This window comes from Bubalus bubalis, chromosome 14 (assembly GCF_019923935.1).
Source record: "Bubalus bubalis isolate 160015118507 breed Murrah chromosome 14, NDDB_SH_1, whole genome shotgun sequence".
Classification (NCBI taxonomy): domain Eukaryota; kingdom Metazoa; phylum Chordata; class Mammalia; order Artiodactyla; family Bovidae; genus Bubalus; species Bubalus bubalis.
In genome coordinates this window covers 79,808,823-79,819,750 of record NC_059170.1, presented here as the reverse complement: position 1 = coordinate 79,819,750, position 10,928 = coordinate 79,808,823, and the positions used below count along the sequence as shown (strand labels likewise).

The following is a 10,928-nucleotide window of genomic DNA, read 5'->3' as shown; positions in this document are numbered from 1 at the left end:
TTAAAAATGGGTTCAGTGTATGGACACTGGCCACACATTGGAAGGACCTTGTGGGTCATTGGTAGCTTCTAGTTAAATCAGAATCCTTGAGATTTGGCCTAGGCATTGGCGGTTTTAAAAGCTCCTCAAATTCCCATGAGATGCCATAGTTCAGAACTGTTGTTTAAAAGTAGGGGTGGCAGTTTTTGTGTGTCTAAATACTGGGTGCTAGAAGAGGCAGGGTCTACAAAGAGCTGAGTATCCTTGAGAAGGGCTTTGTGCAGGTCAGAAGTGTGCCTGACAGACAGCTGTGGGAGCTCAGCTCGGGCTCTGTGGCAACCTGGGCGTGGGGTGGGGGTGGGAACGCCCGAGAGAAAGGGGGTACGTGTGTACGTGCCGCTGATGCACTTTGCTGTACCGCAGAAACTACCACAACGTTGTGAAGCAGATACACTCCAAAAACCAAACGAAACGTTTCTACTGGAAACTGGAAACGGCTTAGGTGACAAGGTACCAGTAGGTGTACGTTTTACTCCTACAGAGAGACCCGTTCTCTCTTCTGCAAGTCCCCCTGTGTTAGCTCTGCTGCTTTACACTTGACACATCAGAGCCCAGCTTCCTCTTTGTAGGCACTGAGGCATTGTTACCCTCCTACAGAAGATGAGTTTTTAAAGCACCTAAGTAATTGTGTGGGCTTTGCCTTTGATCCACTATCATTAATATCATTAATAAGCTCTCAAAAGTGCGTGTGAATCTCAAGTTCACACTTAGCAGGGCAGTGGAAGAAAGAACGCTTTTAAAATAATTTGGCTCAGAAAGCACATCTGAAATAACCCTGTGGGAAAAAGAGGAGAATTTCTCATCCTCGGAAGGATTACCTACGACAGAGATGCTGACCTTGTGTTTTAAGTTCACTTACATTTCGTAAAACCTCATTCATCCCCCAGCCTGATTTATTTTAGGAGGTGAAGCAGGCTGTGGGAGGGGAGTCGTGCTATGCAGTTTTCGTGTTTGCTTTCTGTTTTGTTTTGTTTTTTTTTTTTTTTCCCACAGTTACCCAAAGATCATAACATGCATATATTTCTTTAAAAAAAAAAAAAAAAAAAGGCTGCTTCATGAGCTTTATTACAGCTTTTCTCTCAGAAATCAGCGCTGAAGAATTCTGTGCTCCGCAGGCTTCCGCAGCGATCCAGTCCCAGAAGGCGGGTGCCCAGGGCGAGCAGAGCAGTGACCTCTGTGAGGGAGAGGTCAGCTGAGCAGCGAGGCTCAAAAGGGAGGAAGAAAAAGCAGCTCCTCAGCAGGGAGTTTGACTTGCTTCAGGGCAGAAGAGCTTTTATAAATAAGGTCCCAGGCTCCCACGCCCTCTCCTCTCGCCGGTCTTCTGTTACCAGTCCTGTCTCTGCACTTAGACACATGCGCACACACTCATGGACACACACAGACATACAGACACATTCATGGACACACAGTAGTGGATGCACACACACTGACACGCATTCAGACAGACAGACACATGGACACAAACATTCATGGATATACATACACAGTCATGAACACAGATGCACACACTCATGAACACAGACATACACACATTGACTCATACACACAGATACACATTCATGGACACACTTAGACACAAACATTTATGGACACATACAGACATGATCATGAACATACAGACACACACTAGTGGACACACAGGCACACAGTAGTGGATGCACACATAAAGACATTACACATGGGCGTACATACACACTACACAGTCACACTCATGACACACGATACACTGGTGGACACAGACACTGATAGACACACATGGACACATGCACACACACTCATGGACACAGACACATTCATGAACTCACACAAACATGGACACATCTACACAGTCACACTCATGGACACACTCAGACACACGGACACAATCCTGGACACACATTTGTGGACACATACTCATTGCTACACAAACTAGTGGACATGTACACACAGACGTGCTCACGGACACACCCTGGTGGACATGGCCCCGGCTCTCACTTGCCATGCCTGCCTCTCCCCACCTGCCTCTGGATCTTCGGTTGGACAGACAGATCCTTCTCCAGAGGAGCAGGTGATGGATTGGCTGGGGATTTTTCTAGGCCCAGTGGCTCCTACGGCCCTTTCAGTTCCTTCACAGGCTCAGCTGGTGAGAAGAATGTGGAGTGCTCGTTCCCAAACCCACCGTGGGTGCCTGGGAGGACTGAGACCAACCCATCCGTCTGTGCCTGCTGTCAGAGGGAGGAGGGGAATGGTCAATCAGGACGACCTCCAATCTCCATGGGACACACAGGGCCAGAGCTGGGAATGTGTTCTCGCAGGAGGGGCCTGGAAGACCTTCCCCAAATGATGCCGGTGTGGACAGGGCTTGTGAAACAGCAGCTTTGCTTTGCTGTGTATATTCTCCTTCCGCATGCTTTCCTGTGAGCCTCTTGCAGTGCCCTCTGCTCCATGAGCCTGCAGAGCAGGGTGGAGCCTGCCTGGGCGGAGCCTGGGGCATCTAGCAAAGCGTCCTCGGGTGGCTCCGCCATGGGAGGAATGACTCTCCGAGTCAGAGACACAGGTACTAGGTCTGCTGGTGGCTGGCCGGGGGCAGCGCTCAGCATCTTCTGGCTCTTCTCAGGACCTAATGCAGAAACCCCTTGTGCTGAATCCCTTTCCTATTTTGAATCTCTCTGACTTCTTCTGTAACCAGCCAGAGAAAACTCCCTGCTTTTAAATCTCCACTTGGATAATCATTGCATTTTAAGGTGAACTGATTTGGTAACTTTAATTATGTAAAAAAAAAAAAAATCCCTTCACAGTAGGACCTGGATTAGTGTTTGGTCAAATAACCAGGGGCTAGGAGTCTCTAGGGACCATCCACCACCAGCTCCAGCAGCCCTTGGCTCTTCTCTAATACAGGTGCAGTTCAAAGGAGAGAATGGGGGGCTTCCTCAGTGGTCCAGTGCCACCAAGTGAGAAGAAGGCCATGCTGCCAAGGCAGGGGGCAAGGGTTTTGATCCCTGCTCTGGGAACTAAGATCCCACGCATTGTGCAGTATGGCCAAAAGATTTTTTAAAAAGTGAGAATGGAGACAGTCATTGAAATCTAGCTGGACTTCATGTTTTAATGGACTCTGGTCTCACGTGACTTAGAGAAATACAGAGAGTGCGTTCTTTCTTGCTGCCCTCCCTTTCTGTGAATACTGACCAAGTGACACACATTTCTTATCACCATTTTGCAGATGGGGAAACTGAGGCACAGAGCATTTTGGAAACTTTCACGAGTTAGTAAGTGGCAGAACTGAGAATCCAGGCCTGTCTAAACCCCAAAGCCCAGTGACTTCTGTTGAGCCACAGTGGTGTGAGCCTAACACCGCCCAGGCAGAAGATACTGGTGCCAGGACTCAAGAAAGAGAGTGCTGCAGGGAAATCAAGGCGGTGTGGCTCCGGAGTGCAGGCCCTGACTACTCGGGGCTCGGTAGCTGAGAAGGCGAAGGTGACAGGCGGCCAGCCAGGCAGAGGCAGAGGCCTGTCTGTTTGAATTTAACTACAGTTGACTTGGTATTGTGTTAGTTTCAGGTGTACAGCTTCAGATGCTTTGCTTTACAGATAAGTACAAGATACTGAATATAGTTCCCTTTGCTATACAGTAAACACTTATTGTTTATTCTATATATAGTGGTATGTATCTTTTAATCCCATACTTCTATAATAATTTATCCCTCCCTCTCCCCTTTTGCCTTTAGTAACCACAAGATTTTTTTCCTCTGGCTATGAGTCTGTTTCTGTTTTGCAAATAAGTTGATTTGTATTATTGTTTTTTAGACTCCGCATATAAGTGATCTCGTACGACCTAAATCAAATCCCTTATGATTATACAGTGGAAGTGAGAAATAGATTTAAGGGCCTAGATCTGATAGATAGAGTGCCTGATGAACTATGGAATGAGGTTCGTGACATTGTACAGGAGACAGGGATCAAGACCATCCCCAAGGAAAAGAAATGCAAAAAAGCAAAATGGCTGTCTGGGGAGGCCTTACAAATAGCTGTGAAAAGAAAAGAAGCGAAAAGCAAAGGAGAAAAGGAAAGATATAAACATCTGAATGCAGAGTTCCAAAGAATAGCAAGAAGAGATAAGAAAGCCTTCCTCAGTGATCAATGCAAAGAAATAGAGGAAAACAACAGAATGGGAAAGACTAGGGATCTCTTCAAGAAAATCAGAGATACCAAAGGAACATTTCATGCAAAGATGGGCTCGATAAAGGACAGAAATGGTATGGACCTAACAGAAGCAGAAGATATTAAGAAGAGATGGCAAGAATACACAGAAGAACTGTACAAAAAAGATTTTCACGACCCAGATAATCACGATGGTGTGATCACTGACCTAGAGCCAGACATCCTAGAATGTGAAGTCAAGTGGGCCTTAGAAAGCATCCCTACGAACAAAGCTAGTGGAGGTGATGGAATTCCAGTTGAGCTATTCCAAATCCTGAAAGATGATGCTGTGAAAGTGCTGCACTCAATATGCCAGCAAATTTGGAAAACTCAGCAGTGGCCACAGGACTGGAAAAGGTCAGTTTTCACTCAATCCCAAAGAAAGGCAATGCTAAAGAATGCTCAAACTACCGCACAATTGCACTCATCTCACACACTAGTAAAGTAATGCTCAAAATTCTCCAAGCCAGGCTTCAGCAATATGTGAACCGAGAACTTCCTGATGTTCAAGCTGGTTTTAGAAAAGGCAGAGGAACCAGAGATCAAATTGCTAACATCTGCTGGATCATGGAAAAAGCAAGAGAGTTCCAGAAAAACATCTATTTCTGCTTTACTGAGTATACCAAAGCCTTTGACTGTGTGGATCACAATAAACTGTGGAAAATTCTGAAAGAGATGGGAATACCAGACCACCTGATCTGCCCCTTGAGAAATTTGTATGCTGGTCAGGAAGCAACAGTTAGAACTGGACATGGAACAACAGACTGGTTCCAAAGAGGAAAAGGAGTTCGTCAAGGCTGTATATTGTCACCCTGTTTATTTAACTTCTATGCAGAGTACATCATGAGAAACGCTGGACTGGAAGAAACACAAACTGGAATCAAGATTGCCGGGAGAAATATCAATAACCTCAGATATGCAGATGACACCACCCTCATGGCAGAAAGTGAAGAGGAACTCAAAAGCCTCTTGATGAAAGTGAAAGTGGAGAGTGAAAAAGTTGGCTTAAAGCTCAACATTCAGAAAACAAAGATCATGGCATCCGGTCCCACTACTTCATGGGAAATAGATGGGGAAACAGTGGAAACGGTGTCAGACTTTATTTTTCTGGGCTCCAAAATCACTGCAGATGATGACTGCAGCCATGAAATTAAAAGACGCTTACTCCTTGGAAGGAAAGTTATGACCAACCTAGATAGCATATTCAAAAGCAGAGACATTACTTTGCCAACAAAGGTTCGTCTAGTCAAGGCTATGGTTTTTCCTGTGGTCATATATGGATGTGAGAGTTGGACTGTGAAGAAGGCTGAGCGCCGAAGAATTGATGCTTTTGAACTGTGGTGTTGGAGAAGACTCTTGAGAGTCCCTTGGACCGCAAGGAGATCCAACCAGTCCATTCTGAAGGAGATCAGCCCTGGGATTTCTTTGGAAGGAATGATGCTGAAGCTGAAACTCCAGTACTTTGGCCACCTCATGCGAGGAGTTGACTCATTGGAAAGGACTCTGATGCTGGGAGGGATTGGGGGCAGGAGGAGAAGGGGATGACAGAGGATGAGATGGCTGGATGGCATCACTGAGTCGATGGATGTGAGTCTCAGTGAACTCCGGGAGTTGGTGATGGACAGGGAGGCCTGGCATGCTTCGATTCATGGGGTCGCAAAGAGTCGGACACAACTGAGCGACTGATCTGATCTGATCTGATTTGATGATATTTATCTTTGTCTGTCTTCACTTTGGTATGATAATCTCTAGACCCATCCATGTTGGTGCAAATGGCAATATTTCATTCTTTTTGTGGCTGAATAATATTCCATATCACATCTGCTTCATCCATTCATCTGTTGATGGACAGATGTCTTGGCTGTTCTAAATGGTGCTGCGATGAACATTGAATGTGAAAGTGTTAGTCGCTCAGTCATGTGGGACTCTGCGACCCCATGGACTGTAGCCCGCCAGGCTCCTCTGTGCATGGAATTCTCCAGGCAAGAATACTGGAGTGGATTGCCATGCTCTTCTCCAGGGGATCTTTCCCACCCAGAGATCAAACCCAGGTCTCCCACATTGCAGGCAGATTCTTTATTTACCATCTGCGCCACCAGGGAAGCCCCTCTATGAACGCTGAGGTGCATGTATCTTTGTCAGTTCAAGTTTTCATCTTTTCCAGATATATGCTCAAGAGTAGGATTGCTGGATCATATGGTTAGCTCTATTTTCAGTTGTTTAACAGTTCAGTCTCCGTACTGTTTTCCATAGTAACTGCATCAGTTTACCTTCTGTAAAGGCCTTTTTACCCATGTTGGATCAAGAACTCACAGTTCGCAAACGTAAAGATGCCAGCCATGGACGCAGCTGAGCGAGGTGGGAGGCCTCGCTCAGCGCCCCACCCCCACACTCCTTTTCTTTTATGTCTTGGCCACTTCGTCCTTAGTTTTGTGCAAACCTGTTGCTGTTTCACATTTGTGCTCTTCCTTTCTGATTGGTGCCTTGGACTCTTTCAAAAACACTTCCAGAAACCGTCCTGCGGAGCCAGAGAACCCCCGAGGATATCTGACTGTCATCATCCTGAACTTGGGGGGGCGGTGTACATTTCTGTCTCCAGGACAGCGTTTTCCTAAATGGGTCCTCGAGGGTGCCTTGGCGCATAGGAAACTTTAGCATAAAGCGCGTAATTCTGGGCTTCCCAGCATGAGCAACAGGTTGAAGACGTGGGATCCACTCCGGCCCCTCCTCGGCAGGTGGGCACACGTGGAGGAATCCAGTGGCCCACGGGTGGTTCCGGGAATCCCCGGATGTGTCTATGCTGGCCCTGACCACGGATGGCATCACGTTCAGCTGCCTGGGAGTTTAGTCCTTTAACTAGTCGGGTGCTATTTGCTCTGTAGCCTGCCCTGGAGCCAAGCATGGTGGAGGGGCTGTGAGAGCAGGCCTGTTCAGTGGCAGTCACCTGATCCTGCCCGCCCCTCCCGGCTGCTGCCGAAAGGACCCTCTTGAAAACCCGGTGAGGTGCGCCTGTGCGTGCAACGCAGAGGGAGGGGCAGGATGTAGGCTGCTGTCGCTTGCTTTCCTTTCTCACCCTCTTTTCCTGCGATTCATTTTCTAATTCCGTGAAGCAGAAACTCAAAAGGAAATCCGAAGCTGGCCAAGAACAAGGGACTCGCCTCCAAAGGAGCGGGGCCATGTCTGCCTTTGCTTTGGGTAATGTGCATTGTTCGTGGGGTCGTAAAGCTGTCAATTTCTAGGCAGAGTCTGGAGGAGGCAAGCTCGGATGGTCACACTGACTTTGTGGTGGCATCCTGTGCCTTCACTTTGGTCCCTTGCTCACTTCCCAAGTTTGCATCTTTGACAATCACATCAAGGGCAGAATCTGGAGATAAACCTGACAAATCCCCAGAAGATGCTGAAAACACGGCAACCCAGCTGGCAGCCCCAGATTCTAGCCCTAATTCTTGCTTACTCGGTCTGACCTGTAATGGGTCTCTGATCCTCTCTAGATCCCAGTTTTCCCACCTGGGAAAGGAAGGGCGGATCCTTTGCTTGGGAAGGTCTTCGATTGCGTTAATATCCACTGAGTCTCCCATGAAGTCTTTTCAGCTGCACTTTTCTGAGAAAGGCTGAAGTAAAGCAGCTTTTCCCGCTTCAGGTGGAAAACAGAGCCGGGGCCAACCAGTCTGGGTGCGGACCTGTCATTAGGAAGCCAGCTGCCAGCTCGCGTTCCCTTGGGATGGAGGAGGAGCCCCGCTGTCCCAGCCAGGAGAGGGTCCCTTTAACAAAAAGCTGTTGCCGCCATCTGCTTTCGCCCTCTGGGTAATTCAGCTCCTGGGTGCCCTGATGTGGAGAGTGGCGGGGGAAGCGTTGGGGGGGGGGGGGGCAGGTAAGTCAGTGGGCAGGCCTCGATTCAAGGTTCTTATTGGACTTTAGAGTCTTTATTCACCGAGTTAATTTCCCCAACTTGCCTATCACAGGTTAATACTGGACCCATGCATAATGATACATAATTTAAGACTTGTAAAAGCTGCCCAGGACTTGAAAGAAACGCAGTCTAAGCCAGGAGCCTGTGCCTGGCATGCAAGAGCAAGTAACACAGGTAGAATTTATGTCCAAAGCGGGGGAGCCGCACCCTCGTGACACAATCTCAGAGGGTGCCACGCTGTGTGCAGCCCTTCTGTGCCAGGCGGCAGCACCCGAGCCCTGCAACCATCACCCCCACTTGCCCTTAACCATCACTGGAAAGCAGTTAGTTGTTCACAAGGGGAAGTTCTTTATTCTAAGACCCAGGAATATCGCATAGACGTAAAGTGACACAACATGAATGCCCTAATGGTTTCTGAACTCTGTTTTTAAGACTTCTGGGGCCAGAACCCCACAGAACTGCCCTGGGCACCCTTCTACTTCTGATAGCCAAGCTGTCTGTTGGCATAGTTGGAGCCTGACATAGCCTGAGTCGGGATGTTTAGCTGCTTGTGGGATGGAAAAAAAATGTTAAGAAAAATAATTGTTGTTTTTGCAAACTATCTATTTAAAAACAGAACCTCAGGAAGCAGATTTCTGTTTCAAGGCTCGGATGAATCAGAGCTTACAAAGTATAAATACACATTAGCAGGAGGAGGCTTCCCATAACCCAGCGCTGGTGTGTCTTCCCAGCTCCGGAACCTCTGACTCCTGCTTCTCATTCCCAGCAGAGGCAAGAAAGCAAGCCTCCATGGAAGCGGAAGTGCTGGAACCTCGCTCAGCCCGAGTTGCAAACCTCTGCAGGCCAGTGGAAGTTTGTATTTTTCTTTAAAAGCAACTGGTTGTTCACCACACACTCGCTCACTTTGGGGTCAACAGGTGTATGCTGTTCGGAAATGTGGCAAACCCACAGGCTGATTCCTTGGGCTCTTTGCTACCTAAGAAAGATTACCAAATAAGTTAACTTTGACTCACTGACCCCTCAGATCAGCCAATAAAATGAAGCGCTTACACCACAACTTGCTCAAGGGGTAGTGTAATTGATTTACTTAAAAATGATGTCAGGTGGCAATTGAGCAACAAACTGGCTTCCAGACTGCTTAATTCAGTTTAACAAGGAGGAAAAACCTTGTAATTAACGGAAGAGCTTGAATACTTTGGAAGCTGTTTTCAAAGTCTGCCATACCTAAGCTGCGGAGGGTGGGGGTAGGAGGGGACAGCTTGTTGAACTATAAGTTCCCAGGCCCTGCTTGCAAGTCAGGGGCCAGGCCTGGGATTCTGCATTTAAGAGAAACCCCTTTGCAAGTTCTGCTTCTCTGCTCATCACCCAGTCTCACTTGACTTTTAGTCAAGCTATACTCCCTTTTCTGTTCTAAGTCTACATTGTATATGTACGTCTAGAATCCTAGGACAGTTTCCCATCCTAAAGCAACCAGCTTTGAGCTGCTGTTTTCCTGGAGTTTCATGGTATATATGTACTAATGTTGGAATTCTAGTTCATCATGTTTCTGATTGGAAAATTCTTCATCTTCCAGAGCCTGATTATAGAGGGCACAGAGCTTTCCGGGGGCGGGGTTGGGGGGGGGGGAGGTTCTGGGGCTTTTCTCTTGCAGTTTCCTGCCCCCAGGACAACCAGGACTCCAGTGCAGGATGCCTGCTATCTGAAGAAAGGTGACACCCGCCCTTAACAACCAAGGTCCTGGCTTCGAACTGTGTCCAGATGAGCCTGTCTCCTCCTTTCCACCACCCAGTGTGTCCTGCGTAGACGGCTCCTTGAAATAACAAGATCACTCCTGTCTTAGAACAAAGAACTGCAGAGGTCATCAAACGTTTTTCTTGGCACACAAGCATCTGACAACTACCCAGGGAATTTGGGGGTCCTGCAGAATCCAAGTTTACAAACCACTAGAGCAAGGTAGTGTTGTAATTCAGATTTAGTCCTGCTGGTCTGTCTGCTCCTCCCTCTGACCCCACCCTGCAAAGAGCCGCACCCAGAAGGGGAGCCGTCATGGGGACCACCCAACTCTGCAGAGAGCCGCGCCCAGACGGGGAGCCGTTGGGGACCAGGCTCGTCTCGGTGCTTGTCCTTGGTGCCGCCTCCCAGGTGAGCCAGAACTCCGTCCCCACCCCTGACCATGCACAAGGAACAGGGACCTGCCATCCGTTCTTAACCACGACACCCGCTGGGACACAGCTCCTAACCTGGTAGAAAGAGAAGGGTCCCAAGAATGAAGCAAGATCAATATCCGCATGGCTTTTCCTGCGCTCAGCCTGGTGCTCCAGTTGGACGTGCACCATGAAGACTGGATGGGGTGTACAGCTGGAGAGCAGAGGCTGGGAGGAGGGCAAGCTGGGGCTTCCTGCACAGAGGAGGGCACTCCTGGCAGCTCCCTGAAGCTGCTGGAAGCTGTCCACGAGCCCGTCACTGGCGGCTCAGCCTCCACGCAGAAGGTGCCAGAAGCAAGGCCCCCCCACACACACCCCTGGCACCATGCGGGCACACCTGTTGCCCACAGCTCTCCTGCCTGTCACCGGTGGGACAGCCCAGTGCCGGCTCCCAGGGCTGACCAAGAGGGAGGCTGGTGGCAGCTCACCCCTGGGAGCAAGGTGATGAGTGGTGAGATGGGCCCTCACCCCCAGAGCCTGGCATCACCACCTCCTGGATGCCAGCCTGGAGGCAGGAGCATGCACAGAAGCCTCGAGGGTGTGGTCCGCAGTGACGCCAGGACAGTCCTATTCATCCAAGTAGCCAGAGAGGAAGAGAAG

At 48.8% G+C, this 10,928-nt stretch overlaps 1 long non-coding RNA gene across 1 annotated transcript; it reads left to right on the top strand.

Annotated features, from left to right (window-relative positions):
* The first annotated feature begins 6,354 nt into the window (after positions 1-6,354).
* Positions 6,355-10,896, top strand: LOC123329299. Its single transcript, XR_006544716.2, has 3 exons — positions 6,355-7,409; positions 7,855-8,018; positions 8,856-10,896. It is a non-coding gene; the product is annotated as an uncharacterized LOC123329299 (long non-coding RNA).
* The last annotated feature ends 32 nt before the right edge of the window (positions 10,897-10,928 follow it).